The sequence below is a fragment of the Ursus arctos genome, unplaced genomic scaffold, assembly GCF_023065955.2.
Source record: "Ursus arctos isolate Adak ecotype North America unplaced genomic scaffold, UrsArc2.0 scaffold_7, whole genome shotgun sequence".
In the NCBI taxonomy this organism is placed as follows: domain Eukaryota; kingdom Metazoa; phylum Chordata; class Mammalia; order Carnivora; family Ursidae; genus Ursus; species Ursus arctos.
Window position 1 is genome coordinate 6,756,733 of NW_026623089.1, and position 17,737 is coordinate 6,774,469.

The window sequence follows — 17,737 nt, forward strand, 5'->3', positions numbered from 1 at the left end:
CAGTCCCCATGACAACCCTGTGGGCTGTGCGCTGTGATTTGCACAGAGCAGACAAAGCTCCAGCTCAGAGAGGGAGAGTGCCCAGGGCCAGTGCTGGCTCTGGAACGAGGTCTGCTCCTAGATACCCACGTCCTGCGTCAGCCAAGACACAGTGGGTGGGTGTGGGTGTCTGTGTTGTGTGTGTCTGAGACAGAGACAGAGAGGCTCAGGCTCGTGAATCGAAACAAGAGTCAGTTGGTTTTGCCAGCTCTCTGGCCCATGGCAGCCAGGACAGTGGCTACTGGTCTGAAGAACTTTCTTTTCTCAGTTGCTGTCTGCTTTTCCACAAAACAGAATAGAAAAAGGAAAGGCCACAGGGAACCTTTGGTCCACGTATAAGAGAAAATCATGACTTGCCAATGCTTCCCCCTCCTAGATGTTGCCATGTGGCCGGGTGTCGCTCCTCCCAGGACCTTAGCTAGCAGTATTAAAAACCTGACCAGGGATGCCTGGGTGGCTCAGTCGGTTAAGTGTCTGCCTTTGGCTTGGGTCATGATCCCAGGGTCCTGGGATCGAGCTCCACATCGGGCTCCCTGCTCAGCAGTGAGTCTGTTTCTCTCTCTCCCTCTCCCCTTTGCCTACTTGTGCTCTCTCTCTCAAATAAATAAATAAAATCTTCAAAAAACAAAACAAAACCAAAAAAACCAGACCAAGGACAGAGTGTGCTGTGTTTGCAGGACAGTGTTTTCTTCTGTGCCCATGCCTTGGAAAAGGAATAGGATTGAAAAGTTCACAGATCCAACCCAGCCTTCCAGCCCTTCAAGTGAGATGGTGGGACACCTTCTCCAGAGCTCCCAAGCCCCCCCCAAATCCCGCCAACTGCACCCCACGCTCCCCTTCTGGGGCAGCTCAGTTCCCGCAGGGGAATCTAGAGAGAGATTGCACTTAGGAAGGTAGGTGGCACCTGGCCCCAAGTCAGTGAGAGTGGGTGATCAGAGACCCTTCCAGCCCTGTAGTTGGCCGCTGCAGAGGAGTGAGCTGGGGTGCACCCGATATCCCCCCTTCTCATAGGCGGAGCAAAGAGTGCTTTCCCGTCGTGGGTGCGCATCATTTGCATGTGATAGGCCCTCTGCCTGGGTGCACAGCGCAGATCCGCGTGTCTCCCTGTCTGACCCTCAACATCTCAATTTTCAGTCTGTGTTGGAAGTCCTGTGTAATTAGGAGGCTTCCTGCTTCCTGTGAGACTGGCCTTCTGGGCAGAGTTCGTCATCAGAGTGTTAGAGTAGCATTCTGTTAACTACAAGAATCGTGATTCTTAGATTGAGTTAATTAGAATATCTGTATGCAATGTTCCCCCAAGATAGTTTGCATCACAGTAAATAAACCCCCATCTGAATTCAGAGACGTAACCACGGGTTTTATAAATACATAATTATATTTATGGAAAGCCACGGTCCTCCAGGGGCCCTTCTCCAACCCCCTCTCAACCTACTATTCAGAAATAAGCCAGCTTCTATGAGAGGTAGATTCTTCTCCACTCTTCCAGAAGAAGCAGCTAAACCTCTAAAGTCCCCAGTCAAGGTTCTTGGCACCACTCTTTGCTAGGAGCGCCTCAGTAAAAAAAGAAGAACATTACAAATTGTTTTCATTGGGTGTGAGAGGGATTGTCACACTCTGACAATGGAGTGGATATTATTGGTATGAGCCATTTGGAAAGTCTTTGAATAATAGGAGTCAAAGCCTTAAAAATGTTTAATCTTGGGTTCATAAAGCGTAACTCCCTCCATACAGTGGTGTACTATGCAACCCAAAAGATTTATGTAGTTCTCTAGTAAATTATTAGGGAGATGTTCATACGTTAGAGGTGACCATGAATGGATGGATGGATAGATAGATAGATTATTATATATGCACATATGGAAAGATCTGGAAGGAATGTCAACAGTAATTATCCACGATGGATTTGCCTGATAAGTTTCACTTCTTCATATCTTTCTTTTACCTGAATCATTTACATTGAGTGAGCATTTCTTTACCATTAGGAAATGCCATTTCATCTTGAAAAAAAAAAAAAGAAAGAAAACATACAAACAACGCAAAATAAAATTTGACCAAAAAAAAAAAAAAAAAAAACCCAGTGGAAAATGTGCATGCCTTTGACCCAGTGGTTTCACTTGTGGAATCGGTCCCAAGGAAATCATCTGGATGCAAACAAGGCTTTAGTGGCATAAAAATATTAATTGTGGCCGCATTAATATTAATAAAATTCCCAATGCCTTCGACGGCACCCAGAGGCATAATTTATGGCATAGTCGTGATGGGGTCTTATACCATTTTGGAGGTTTTTGAGGAATTTGTACTAACATGAAAAATATACTTATGTCATAATCAAAAATGAAAGGCAAGATGCATTTGCCCTAAGAACGGAGAACCTTTGAGGAAATACAACATTAACTTGATGAAGTAAATTAAGCTCCTACGCAAGTTGAAACAGACCCCTCCCGGTCTCGATTGCCTTCAAGACGATCCCAGCACATTTTGTCCGAGCTGAAATTGTGCCAAGCCTGAAACTCCTGTGATGTCCTTCTGGGCTCGAAACTGTTCCTTTACAGGTAACGCCGGGGGTGACTCTGTGAGATGAAAGGCTTCTCCTTCGCGTATGCCGACAACACAGTTGTTAGTGAATAATGTCAAATGCTGGTTCTGCGCACTCGGGCAGCTCTCCGAAACCCAAACACCTCCTTTGTCAAAACAGAAACATCTCCCGGTTTTCTGTGCTGCTCAGTGCCGTGTAGGTCCTGCAAATGGACGGCCGCACCCATTGTACGAGAGACCCCCCCACTCGGGGCCCTCTTCCGTCTGAGGCATGAGGCTCATCTGCTTGGGGTCCCTTTCTCTAGTCCTCTCTCCCCTCACCGCGCCCCGGGGAAGGGCTTCTGCCCAACCCTGCCCACCCGGGCAGTCAACTCACGAGCATGCCCCTGTGTGTGGAGGTCACCACCAACAGCCTGGAACTCACAGAGCGGGCAGTGCCAATCACGGGGGCGTCTTTCCTGCACGGTCAGCAGGTGCTTTTCGTACTTGCTCTCTTTGAAGCTATGACCCTGAAAAGACATCTGGTGGGTTTGGAATGGAAAAGATGGCAGCTACTGCACTTGGCTTGGACTTCATTCTTTTCTGAAAATGTATTTATTCATTTGTGGGGGGATGGGCAGAGGGAGAGGAAGTCAAGCTGACTTTGCACTGAGCGGGGAGCCCAACGCAGGGCTCCCTCCCAAGATCCAGAGATCATGACCTGACCGGAAATCAAGAGTTGGATGTCCAACCAACTGAGCCACCCAGGCACCCGCATTCTTTTTTAATTGTAAAAGTAATGTGTACCTGTTTTTATACAGAAAAATGTAAAAATTACATAAAATAGTCAATGAAAGTAGATTCTCCACTGCCCCACTCTGACCTCCCAGAGTGTGGCATAATCCTTGCAGAAATCCATTCCTATTCTACTTTTTAAAAATTGCTTATTTCTGGGGCACCTGGGTGGCCCAGTCGTTAAGTGTCTGCCTTCGGCTCAGGTCAGGATCCCAGGGTCCTGGGATGGAGCCTTGCATCAGGCTCCCTGCTCAGCAGGAAGCCTGCTTCCCCCTCTCCCACTCCCCCTGCTGGTGTTCCCGCTCTCGCTGTGTCGCTCTCTGTCCAATAAATAAATCTTTTTTTTTTTTTTTAATTTATGTATGTGACAGAGAGACAGCCAGCGAAAGAGGGAACACAGCAGGGGGAGTGGGAGAGGAAGAAGCAGACTCCCAGCGGAGGAGCCGGATGTGGGACTCGATCCTGGAACGCCGGGATCACGCCCTGAGCCGAAGGCAGACGCTTAACAACTGCGCTACCCAGGCGCCCCTAAATAAATAAAATCTTAAAAAAAAAATTTGCTTATGTCTGATTACAGAAGTGGTGCGTGTTCCTAGGGGATAGAGACGAACACACAGGGATACGCAAAAGTCAGCTCAAATCCTGATACCCACAGATGACTCCTGTTCCTATTTTGATATCTATCTTCCAGCCTTTATTCTATGCACATATGCCTGAATTATTGCAAAATTAGGATCACTCTATAATCCTACGATCTGATGTGGCTTTTTGACTTACTACGTCATGATCATTTTCCAATGCCACTAGACGTTTTCTTATGACAAAATTCTTATTGGCCGCAAAGTATTCGTTGGATGATGTATGATGTTTTGTCTGTCCTGCCCCTGTTGCCAAATATTTAGGTTGCTTCTATTTCTTCCCTGATGCACACCACGCTATGACAAACCACATGTGCAGGAGACCCCGAGAGCTTCTCAGGATACACTTCCAGAGGGGGTTGTTCTTGGATAAAAGGTAAAAACATTTTTGATACTTTTTTGAAAGTTTTCTTTTACTTTTAATGGTGCTTACAAACACCAACCATTTTCAAGTGGACAGTTGGGTAGTGTTAAGTATGTTCACATCATTGTGCAACGGATCCCTAGCACTTCTTCATCGTGCAAAACTGAAAACTCTGTGCCTGGTAGACACTAATTCCCCCTCCTCCCAGCCCTTGGCAGCCCCTTTTTCCTTAGTGTTTTTCCACTGTAGGGATGGACCACATCTTGCCGATCCGTTCATCCACCAGTGGACAACTGGGTTGTCTCCACCTCTCAGCTATTGTGAATAACGCTGCAATAAACACAATATGCAAATATCTCTTCAAGATCCCGCTTTCAGTTCTTTGGGGTGAATATCCAGAAGCAGAATTACTGCACCGAATGGTGGTTCTATATTTAATTTCTCAAGGAACCTCCATTCTATTTTCCACGGAGGACGCACACACCATCTTGCATTCCCGACAGCACACGAGGGCCCCACATTCTCCACGTCCTTGCCAACATTTGTTGTTTTCTGTTCTTTCAGTCGTGGCCGCCCATCCTAATGGCTCGTTGTGGTTTGATGTGTATTTCTCTGGTGTTTACTGTTGTTGAGCACCTTTTCATATGCCTGTTGGCCACTTTTTTTTTTTTTGGAGCCTTTGAGTCCAAATTGCCAAAACTTCTTCCAGAAATGTTGTGCCAGTTGAAACGCTCACCAGGAACGTGAGGGCATTTCTCCTTGCTTCTAGCCAACACTGAATGCCCCTCAAGTTTTAAATTTTCCCTAAACAATGCAGATGAAATATTAAGCAAGACATTTGCATTTGCCTTGTAATGCCAGCAGCTAAATGCTATCTTTGAAGATAAAATGTCTGAGAGCCGGGCAATGCTGACCTCAATTTTCTCCTTCTACCAGTAACATGGGACCCAAGTCTTTGTTTTCTTGGGCTTTCAGTATCCTTTTCCTGTTCTAAACGGTTGCCCGGCTCCTGAGTTTTATCATTAAGATTTAAATTGCAATTGGATTTGGGGCATTTTGAGCATTCACATCAAAGATTGCTCCAGAAAGAAGCCCTCGGGTTTGAGTGACAAGCTGAAGAAAACCTTGCCTTGTTATTCGCGGTCCTCCACACGGGCCCATTGTCTCACTCTGCTGTTCCCTCCAGCTCCTCCATAGAACAGGAAAAATCAAAGCCTTAAATAATAGGAGGTTATTTGCAAATGGTATTCTTTTTTTTTTTTAAATAGAGCAGTTCCTTGTTAATAAATGAAATTTATTGAAAACTCTTTTGAGAATCCTCATGAGTAGGCAGAGGCTGGGCAATCTGTTCCCAGCCACCAGTGGTGACAAGATGAAAGCAAGAAAACAGCTCTCTGTCGGCTGGCTACTAACGTCCTTCCAAGGAGCCCTCTTTTTAAAACTAGGGTTTTGCACATTTCCCAAGTGTATCTTCATGTGAACTTGAAAGTTATGGCCACTTTTCAGTCTGGCCATGCCCTCGGAGTTCCACCCACATTCACTTGAGCCAAGGGAACGCAGAGACTTCCAAAATGCAGCCAAGTGCCAGGCTTTCCCTGATGAGTATTTTCAGAAACAGCAGGGTTGGAGGGTGTAAGGGCCCCCCAAGAATTCCTGAAATCATTCAGCAATTTGGTAACAGGCACGGGCTGTAAGGAAGAGCCACCCGCCACATTTCGTCTTATTGGCAAACCTATCATGCATTCATTTCTAGCCCAACTCATTGGGAGAAAGTATATGAAGCGTATTATGGAAATTCATACAAAAAAGAAACAGTGGACGAGGAAGATGGGTGCTCGTCAGGGTCCCAAGAGCACGCAAAGGCACACTCCAAATAGGATCACTTGAGGAGGGTTTGATTATAAGAACGTGGGTATAAGGAACCCCCAGGAGATGGTGCAGCGACCGAGGACTTGCCACAGGGGAGCCGTCGCCACCTCTAGGTCCAAAGGGCAAGGAAAGGAAGAAGTTACTAGAACCCAGAAAGGGAGACGTGTGGAGTGTCACAAGGAAGCCTGAAAGAAAGGAAGTATTGACACCTGCTACGACACGGATGAACCTTGAAAACGTTATGCAAAGTGACAGAAGCCGGGCAAAAGGCCACATGGTGTGTGAGCCCACGTAGAGGAAATGTCCCGAATAGGCATATCCACAGGCACAGAAGGCAGATTTGTGGCTCTAGGGGCTGGGGGAGGGGGTATGAGGAGTGACCGCTGATGGGTTCCAGGTTTCTTTTTGGGGTGGTGAGCATGTCCTAGAACGAGATAGTGTGATTGTTGCACAACTTTATCAGCATGCTATAAACCTCTGCAAGGTGTACATTAAAATGTTGCAATTTATGGTATTTGAACTTTATCTTAATAAATTTTAAAAAGGAGCAGGGAGTATGGCCTTTGGTAGAAAGGCAGAGTCAGGCCATGACAATCTCGGGTGTTGGTAGGAGGAAGGAGGGGAGTCTAGGGGAATAAGTATGCTGACCTCGCTTTCCTCCCTTCCTCTGGTTGACTGTGGCTCCCCATTGGCCAAACCCGACCAGAAGCCAGTGGGCAGGTGAACGTCGGAGCAATGTATATGGGTCAGCCTCCCAAGGCAGAGAGCAGGGTAGTGAAGGGTGCAGAGTGGATCGGGAGGGCAAACGGAAGACATCTGGCACACCAGAATAAAAGGAAAATAAGAACATACAAATGAGGGAAGCCAGTTAAGCGTCTGCCTTTGGCTCTGGTCATGATCTCAGGGTCCTGGGATCGAGCTCTACATCGGGCCCCTTGCTCAGCGGGGAGCCTGCTTCTCCCTCTGTCTGCCGCTCCCCCTGCTTGTGTGTGCTCTCTCTCTCCCTGACAAATAGATAAATAAAATCTTGAGAAAAATAAAAAAGAACCCATAAAAGACACAAAGCGAGGGGTAGTGAGAGTATATAAAATATCTCCTCTAAGATTCTCTCTAGTTGCTAGAATTGGTTCAGATTTGGGATATGAGCTTCCTAGCAACTAGCACAGAGAGGGGAATTTACCAGGAAGGAGGTGTGTGGTGTCCATTGGGTAGAAACAAGCGCCAGAGAAAGACATTCCGCTGAAGGGTGGACACAGTGACATATGCTCTCCGTTGAACAGCATACTGCCGTTACATGTGGGAAAGAACAAAAGGAAAGTGGGCAAAGAATTTGCTGCTGCTCTCTGCCAGCTCAAGACTCACAAAGCCTTCCCTCCCCACACTCCCCTGGAGGGCTGCTGCTCGTCTAAGGGGCCTCTCAATGCCACAGCCAGCAGGGAGATGGTCCAGCGCACTTGTCAAGGGCCCAGGGCTGCGGTCAGACCGCTCGAGGTGAAACCCCGGCTCTAATGGTCAATTCTCTATGACCTATGGAAATGGACTCACTCATTCCGTGCCTCAGTTTCTCAATCTGTGAAATGGGAATAATTGAATCCACACCTCACACAGTTGTCGTGAAGAGTAAATGAAGTAATGCATGGCAAGGACTTAGCCCTGCTCCTGGCACACAGTAAGCACTTAATAAATGTCTAGGCAGACTCGCTCGACTATAATGATCTAAGAGTTGACGAGCCCTGCATGATCATCTCATTTCATTTGCTCATTTTTACCAGGGAGGAGAAGGAGACCCCGAGAAGGGGCCCGATCTACCCAAAACCACATGGTTAGAAGAAAGGCAGAGAGAAGGAAAGAATCAGGCTTCCGGTCTCACTGAGCCACGGCGATTCTCAGCTGTGGCTCCGGTGTCTGTGTTTTGCCTGGGAACAATTCCCTGGGCAGGCCATTTGGACTGCAGATTAGAGAAAGCAAAAAATCTCGGCACTGAGTTCCTACCGCGCATGCGGTAGGCACTCAGGGCGACTCATGCCATGAATCTGTGAGCTCTTGTCCCCAGTGAGGGCGCACATCAGGAGCTCTTCGAGGCAGGGCTTGCGCCCAGTTCTCCACCTCTCTAGAGCCTGAGACGGGACCCTGGCATCAATAAGGCGCTTAGCAAGTACTTCAGGTGTATTAATCATTAACGTCTGTGGCTACTGATAAATAGCTACGTGGGAAAAGCCCAGTTGGGCTTACGGCCCGCATCAGAAGTTTAAACTCTCGGCCCACCTACAAAAGGCCATGTCAAGACATGGCTGCAATCTGCCCAGAAAGTCTGGCTTGCCCACAGTGACATGAAAGTGAAAATGCCATTTAGGTGACACGTGAACTGGTCTCAGAGGAACAGATTATCCTTGGGCCTGAGCTGCCTTATTCCGCCAGTTACGCAAGGAAGATCAAGCCCTGCACCCGAGTGTTAAGCATCTATTTTAAATAAAGTCCCCTCTCCATCTGTGATGGGGAGAGGTGCGTCCCCTCGACTGCCATGTTAAGTCCTAACCCCTGGTACCTATGAAGACAGTCTTACTTGGAAATAGGGTCTTTGTGGATATAACCAAGTTAAGATGAGGTCATCCGGATTGGGGCGGGCCCAGGCCCAATGACTGGCAGTGTCCTTATGAAAAGAGAAAACAGAGGCAGATACAAACACCCAGGGAGACAGACGCAGAGATTGGGGCCATGCATCTACCGGGGACACCGAGGACGGCCAGCAATTACCCGAAGCGGAAAGAGGCAAGGAAGGAACCTTCAGAGAGAGCACAGCCCTGCCGACACCCTGATTTCAGACTTCTGGCCTCCAGAACTCAGTAGAACAAATTCCAGTTGTTTCAAGCCACCTAATTTGTGGTCCATCCCTGTTGATCTCACATTTCCTGTAGATTTCCGCTGAAGGAGAAACTGGACGGGTAAGATAGGAATTATACCAACAGCATCTACCCCTCACTGAGCTCCTATTATGTGCCAGGCTCTGAACCAGATGTTTCCATAATTTATCTCATTGCATCCTGTCAATAATCTTATGAGCCAAGTGCTCGCGGATTCACGAACACACAGTTATGAAGCCCTTGCCACAGAAACTGTCTTGGCGTGGGTTCCCCAGAAGCAGCACCTCACACAAGGTCTTGAGGAAGGGAGTTTATTTGGGAAGTGATCCCCGGAAACAGGAATGAGGGTGTCGGGAGGGGAAATGGGCATCAGGGGCTCGATGATCCCGGGAACTCTGCAAAGTGTACAGTACCCATTTCAGAACTATTTATCCAAAGAGCAGGGCCCAGAGCATTTACTCATTGGCTCTTGTCCCCCTGATGGCAACTGCTTGTGGGAATCCCCTCCGCCCCCCACTCACACTTTATCTCCCCTGAACTTCGGGGCAATATCTAAGTGCAGGTGAATATGATTCGGGGCAGAATGTGGGCTGTGCACGGGGTATGTGCTGTCAGGATGGGGGAAGGCTGAGCTTACGTCTCACGTGCACTCACCTGCTATTAAAATCAGAGGCGGGACTAAAAGATTTGGGGGAAGGGGTGTGGGTCTGGCTACAGAATTTGCAGGGCCCAGTGCAAAACGAAAATGCAGGATCCCTTGTTGAAAAATTATTCGTCATGTCAAGATGGCAGCTACAGAGTGTCAAACCAGCACAGCATCCTTCTAACTGCTCAGATTGCCGCCAGGAAGCCGGCCTGGGGTGGGGAGCCCAGGGGCATCGGCTCTAAGTGCCCGCTGGGGGCCAGGCCCCATGTGAATGCTTTTACACAGGCAATCAGAAATGGTGGTTATTCGTATCTTTGCTTATATCAATCACATCAAACGGTCCTCTTCGGTGGGAATAAATTTAGTGAATTCATGTTGCCTCGTAGTCGAGGTCTCCCTAAATCCACTAGCTCTACCACTTGCTGGCTGAGAGCTACCTTGAGCCAACCTGACGACTTTCAATCCCCGCGCAAAGGAGTCCGGCCAGCCCCCGAGCGCTGCATCACCGCGTTGTATGGTTTCCTGACTATCATCTCTGACAGCAGAACAGCACAAATTTCTTGTTGGGCTGAGATTTCACATAAATACGGGTTTCTCTGCCTCCCCCCCTCGAACTCTGCCAAAATGTCCGAGACGTGGCGTATCATTTCTTGCTGTCATCAAAATACAGATTCGTCAGATTGTGGGGCTTCTGTGTTTATAGCTTTATGAGCAGTAATTTCTCCAGGCCCCAGAGAGCTGTGGACCCTCCCTGTTCCAGGCCCCCCAAAACCGAAGTTTCTGGCTCTAATCTGGGCAGAGCCTCAAGTTCCAAAGAGAAGCAGGAAGATGGCCCAATGTCTGCTCAAAAAGCCTGCACATGTCCTCCCAACCAGACACAGTGTGTGAACCTCAAGGGGATCCTGGATCCAAAAAAAAAAAAAAAAAAAAAAAACCCCAAACAAAATTTACAAAAGACATTTTGAGACAATTGGGGAAATTTGAAAATGTTCTGAGAATTAGTGCTTCCCAAACTCTCTGTGGTGATGGACGAGTTTTTGGTGGTGGTTTTTCTGGCGTGACTCAGACTGATGCTTTTGTAAAATGTAATAAAAGTGAATTTTTTGAAAAATAAAATTAAAAATATATAAAATGTAAGCTCAGATCCTTTATTAAACTGAACAGATCTAAAATTGCCCTGTCAAATTGCTATGTACGTTTCTAAAAGCCTGCTCTCAATTTTGTGACTTAGCTCGCTGTAGACTTGTTATAAAAAAAAAAAAAAGGCCTGCGGGTTGGCCCCGGTGTGCTGACCGCAGATGGAACAGCACTGAATTGAGAGCTCTGGCGTTAAAAGGTATTGTTAATTTTCATAGGTGTGATAAGATATTAGGATTCTGTAGCAGAAGATCTTTCTTCTTTAGGACTTACACGCTCAAGTATTTAGGGGAAGCGTCGGGATGTCTGTGACTTACTCTCACACGGTTCAAGAAAATAGTATCTATGACTACAGAGAGGAGAAAGCTAAGCACATGTGACAAAATGTGAACAATTGATTCCAACAGGTGGGGGGCCCGTGGGTCTACACTGTACTATTAAATCAACTGTTCTCTAGATTCGAACAGTCTCGAAATGAAAAGTTGGAGTGGGGGAGAGAAATGAGCAGACCACCGCTTCGTTTCTTCCTGGCACAAATTAAGTGTGAGGGCAAGTCTCCAGGGAGACGCAGGCCCCCCCGGGGTGTAATCACCTTCCCACATCCCAGCGAGCGCCAGGCAGGCCGGCCAGCAGAGCCAGGGAGAACCTGGGAGGCTCCCCAGCCCTGCCGTGTCAGCCGGGCCCCACAGCTTGTCTGCTGGGAGGCCTTGGCCAGTGCCCCAACCTTGGAGCCTCGGCTCCCTCATCTGAAATGCAAGGGCTTCCCTAGCTGCGCGAATCCGGACGCTCTTCTGGGACCAGTGAGCGCGCCGTGAATGGTGGCGACAGGCAAGCGTGGGCTCCCCTGACTAGCCGACCTGATGAACGTGGCCCTTATTTGTAGATTTTCAGGGGAAAAAACGGATGAATGATTCTTTTTAAGTACAGAGTCCCCGGGGAGGACAGACTCCCACTGAAGTCAGCTCCATCATTAGAGCATTTTGCAGGTGATGGAACTGCGGCTACATCGAGAGATTTAGACCCTAAAACCAACTCTAGTTGGAGCTAAATAATTTCCTTTGACGACAGAACTCCTTTCCCCTGTGCGCAGTATTTCCAGGAGGCTGGCCATCCCACTCCCTGGCCCTCCTTGGCCATTCCCAGCAGTGGCCCCACCATGGCCCCACCGTGGGCCCAGCTACGCGGGCTGAGTCAACGTCAGTGGCTGCATGACTCCGGTGTTAATCACAGCTGCTCACACGTCTGAAGGTCTGGGTGTCATGGGCCTGCCCTGCTGTAGGAAAATTAACGTTCTAAGGGGAGGGTCAACGCTGGACACGTGACATCACGAGGCCGGGGGACTTTTTAGACTCATGTTGGCTTCAGTTTGATACGTGCGCCACTAATAGAGGATTCTAGGCTTTCCCACGCTGAGTCTCCTGCGCGGGAACTGGGCCTATTTTTTCTAGTATTTAAATTAGTTTCCCAAGGTGGTTGAAATGCAATGAACTCTGAGGGTTTGAGAACCACCCTGTGGGGGTGCCTGGGGGGCGCGGTCCGTTAAGCCTCGGACTCTTGGTTTTGGCTCAGGTCGTGATCTCAGGGTTGTGATCTCAGAGTCGTGAGATGGAACCTTCTGGTTCTACACTCAGCAAGCAGTCTGCTTGAGAGTCTCTCTTCCTCTGCCCCTCCTGTTCATGCTCTCTCTCTCTCTCTCAAATAAATAAATAAATAAGTCGTTAAAAAGAAGAACCACCTGCAAGTTCGGTCGGCCACTTGCCGGCTGAGGGACCCCAGGCTAGACACTAAATCAGTAGTGGCCACGTACTTTGTGGCGCCCCATGCAAAATGAAGGTGCAAAGCCCCTTGTTCAAAATTACAAAGAATTTCAAGATGGCAAGTGCAGAGCATGGAACCAAGCATGGGGCCCTTCCATGTGGGGGGCTCGTGTCACTGTGCGGGCCGCGGCCCACGGATTTGACCTAATCCTCCGGGAGCTTCACCTTTGTCGTTGATGGCAGTGGGGTTTAATCCCCACCTCGAAGGAAGGTGGGGATTAGATGAGATGATACCTGGACCAACGCAGCATCCCTGCGATCCTCTATCCTTGGAGGGAGCAACGAGCTCAGGTGGATCTTTGTACCAAAGGCCCAGCCCAGGCCGGGCCCGGAGCAGACCCTCCTTCAGTGTTTGTTAAATAGGAGTAGCTCAATATGTTTGTTTATTTCCTCCGTATGTTGTGCTACAGATTCACTCATTTCTGCGGATCCGCACGCCTGTTTTTGTTTTCCTAGGACTAGAGACACTGTTTTTTCAAAGACTTCAGGCAGAGTGTGTGTGTATGTGTGTGTATGTGCATGCGTGTGTGTATGTCTGTGTGTGTAATTAAAAAATAAAAGTGATGGGGGGGGGAAGTGATGGGCTTAAACCCAAATACCAATTAAATCCTGAAATGGAGAGCTTCGCCCACCCTGATCTGTACCCCTCACCCATCGGGCAGGAGCGTGGAGTGTGAATGCACAGTTGAAAAGGGGCCACAACATCTGTAACGCAATATGTACTCGGTGATTAGATTAATTATGAATCGCAACGTGATTATATTATAGCCACAAAGAGCACAGCTATGTTACAAAATAGTGTGGCAAAATTCCCACCTCCATTCAGGACAGCAACTGAGAGCTTCAGATAATTGTGCTTCTGAAGTGAGCCGGGTCCTGAATAGCGAAGCTGGGTGAGTGACGGTGCGGTGAAGTCCGATCCCCAGCCACTCTCCCGGCACAGACCCTTGAAACACTCAAGTGCACACAACTAGTCCATTTTATTGCACAAAACAGTTACAATAAAAGGACCCACTATTATCTAGGGCCACTATCTTTTTTTTTTTCCTACAACCGTTGGTTCCTGGAAATGAAACAGGAGCGAGATAGGGAACTGAGAAATAAGGACGTCAGTTGGAGGTCTGTGAGGAGGGCAGAGGGAAAGCTCCAGCAGCGGGCCTGTCCCAGGGGCCTTTTATAGGCCCCCGGTTCCAGAGACATCAAAGCAGCTCCGAGGGAGGCACAAAGCGGGGAAGGAATTGGCTTTCCTGTTCCAAGGCCGCTGAACGGGAGAAGTGCCTTACCAACCACACACTTCACACTGGGGCTATGCATTTCGTTTCTTTCACTACTTCTTTAAAAACTTTGTATTTTGAAATAATTTCTAAATTTACAGGTAACTTGTTAGAACTCTCATGTATCCATCACCCTAATTCACTAGTTTTTAACATTTTACTACATTTGCCTTATGTATGTATTGTTTTTTCTGAACTATTTGCACACATCACTTCTCTTTGCCCCTTCGCTCTTTAACTTATAAAAATAATATAACACGGGGCTCCGGGGCGGTGCAGTCAGTTGAGCGACTGCCTTCTGGTTTTGGCTCAGGTCACGATCTCAGGGTTGTGATCTCAGGGTCATGAGATAGAGCCCTGTGTTGGGCTCCGCGCTGTGAACAGAGTGGCTTGGGTTTCTCTCTCCCTCTCCCTCTGCTCCTCTCTGACACTTGCCCCCCCCACCCTGCTCTCTCTCTCAAGTAAATAAATAAATCTTAAAACATAATAATAAAATGAAGATATAAAATCTTTAAAGATAACCTCAAATCCTACCCCTCTAATACTAATATGTCCAGTTAAAATCACTTGATTCTCTTGTCAGTTTGCATATGACTTTTGCAAAGCTCAGATGTCTTGAAATACATTCACCGAGTCATTTGTCCATCCGTCCATCCATCCATCCATGAAATACTTAACCAAGCACCTCCCATGGTCCAGGCCCTACACAACACATCGAACCATCACGTAAGTTCATGGTTATGAAATGTGATAATGGTCATTCCACTCCTAAAAAAAAAAGTCCTTTGCCCTAAACCAGGGATGTCAATATGGTTGGGGGGGTTGTAGTATTTATTAATAATTTCCCAACTTCCAAAAAAGTACTTTAGGGGGTTATAGTAAAAACAGGTATACAACCCTCCGGTTAATAATCAGCAAGTCAAAATAAAAATCAGAAACTCCTTCCGTTTCTCAGTCCCATTTTCTCAAGTGCAGGAAGCACTTCCTGTGTTATCTGTGTATCATCACCAAGCAAGATTTTATTCAGCTTTATTGCCCATAATTATCAGAACAATTGTTTTCCAGATATAAAATTATATGAAGATATTTAAGATGCCTCTTCAAACAACACCCCTCTCCCACAGCAAGTTCAGAATCCTTTTTCACGGAGGAAGGGAGATAGTTCCTGGAACATGACAATGGGCGGCTTGGCGCCCTTGAGCATTACATTTTGACTTCGAGCTTCCTATGAACCAAGGCAGCAAGGAATCCACACTGTTTCAATCATCTGTTCAAAGCAAACCATTAGGGGCGCCTGGGTGGCTCTGTCGGTGAAGCGTCTGCCTTCGGCTCAGGTCATGATCTCAGGGTCCTGGGATGGAGTCCCAAGTCAGGCTCCCTGCTCAGGGGGAGTCTGCTTCTCCCCCTCCCTCTGGCCCTCCCCACAGCTCGTGCTCGCTCGCTCTCTCTCCCTCAAATAAATAAAATCTTAAAAAAAAAAAAAGCAAACCATTAGTTCTTCAAGAGAGATGAACTTTAGTTTCTTTCGAAGGAGTGCAGAGCAGAGATCCAGAAACTCCCATGGGTTAAGGGAGAATCTGAACCAGCTCTTGCTGCCTCCCCCAGACTCCTTGTCTCTGTGTGTGTGTGTGTGTGTGTGTGTGTGTGTGTGTGTGTGTGTGTGTTGGGGGGGTGTGGCCGAAGGAAGTGACCGGACTGATGGCCTGTGGTAGGATGGAACCCATGGCTTCTTGGAGGACGCAGAAAGCACCAGAAAGTGAAGAAGTCCTGTGTATCCACGGGGGAAGGTGGCCTGTGGGAGGGGTTGGAGAGTATGCTGTGGAGGGTATTGGCAGCTTCTCAGAGGAGCAGCTGTGCCAGGCCTACATCAGGAGGGGAATGGTTATGGCCCCAGGAATAATGCTCCTGCCCTGTCTGTGCTGAGAGCTATACCACTTATACCAGCCCCCACACTGCACTCCTGGGGCTCCCCTGGGCCAGATCCCTCATCTAGAGAGCTAGGACCCCTCCCCCAGAGCCTTAGGGTTGGAAAACACTCCCTATCTGAATCCCAGATTCAAGTACCCAGAAAGGAGGAGAGACTTCCGGAACCGGGGAGAAATCACGTTGTTAAGGAGTTTGAACCTTGTGCATCAAAAGAGACCCATGAACCCAAAGAGCTGGTTAACCCAGAAGAAACAGAATCAAACCAGAAGACACGAAGTGACCTTCCATTGGCAACATCAAGTGGGAATGGAGGGCCCTAGGCAGATGAGTTGAGTTCCCCAGAATAAAGAAAAAGCTTCTTCTCTACACCCCCGCCCGGAAGTGTGTACATTTCAAACTCCTCCCACTTTGGAAGCTTGGTTAATGGGATCACCTGAACAAATGAAGCATTCCCAGTGATGGGGTTTTTTCTTTAACTCAGATCACCAGGAAAAAGTGATTCCCGCTCTTCTGCAAGGAAAAAAATAAAGTGTTAGATGTAAACTTTTGATCTCCCTATATTAATTCTTCTTCCTCAATATGACAGTACTATGTGGAAGCCTTATTCTCAGTAACCAAATTTTATTTTCTACTTTCTAGAAAGTAGTTTTTTGTTGTTGTTCTGAAACTGATTCTCAGGGGCCTTAAAATTCACCCATCTTTGTCTTTTTATTTTGTAACCCGTGTCTGACAGCGCAGTTAATTCTTGGGCTTTCCTTTTTTTGTTTTTTTTTTAATCTTTTTTAAAGATTAGATTGCAGTCACATTAGTAAACAAAACAAACAAAACCTCTCAAATCAGATGTTAAAGGTATGTCTCAAAAGTAACGGGGACACCCGGGTGGCTCAGTGGGTTAAGCGTCTACCTTCGGCTCAAGTCATGATCCCAGGGGCCTGGGATCAAGTCCCATATCGGGCCCCTTGGTCAGTGGGGAGTCTGCTTCTCCCTCTGCCTGAGCTGCCTGCCTCTCCCTCTGCTTGTGCTCTCTCTCTGTCTCTGACAAATAAGTAAAATAACTTAAAAAACAAAAACGAAAGTAACGAACTGCGTTTTCTGAGTCTGCTGATGAATGTGTACGTAAATAGAAGCCCTTCTTGAAATAGGGGAGAAGAGTGGTCAAAATAGGGCAGGCAGGGGTCCAAGCCTACGTCCTCGCTCCCCAGCAGTGTGACCTTGGGGAAGTCAGTAAGTCTTTGAAGCTGTTTCCTTCATCTGTAAAATGGGAATAATACTAGTGTCTCTCTTAGGGGTCGGCTATGAGGATTAAGGATGCATGTCAGTGGTTTAGCCCAGTGCCAGGCCCCCTAGTAAGCCATGAAGAAACATTTGTTCTACTATTGTTTTTATGGCTTTTCTTTTTTGTGTCTGTCAAAATCCCTGTCAGAACAGCAGAAGTTGAACTTGGAGATTAAACAGGATGAGATGGGAAGAGATCATGGAAAGTACTGAAAAATCAATGTTTCAGGATGATATTCTATAATGATCACATAGAGAGAGAAAAATTGTAAAAGGCATTTATTCTGTAAGTTAACTAAAATGTACTTTAAAATATTTTCTCTTTTTCTTAATTTTTCTTATTGAAAAATACCTTTATATCTAGTAATAAAAATAAAGCAAGAGGTTTGTAAGATAAAAGCTAGTTTCCAACATTTAAAAAATATTGCGGTATAATGTACATAACATAAAATTTATCATTTTGTCCTTTTTTAAGTGTATAGTTCTGTGGCATTACGCACATTCACAATGTTTCACAACCCACTGCCATCATCCGTTTCCAGAACTTTTTCAGCACTCCAAACAGAAACTCTGTGCCCATTA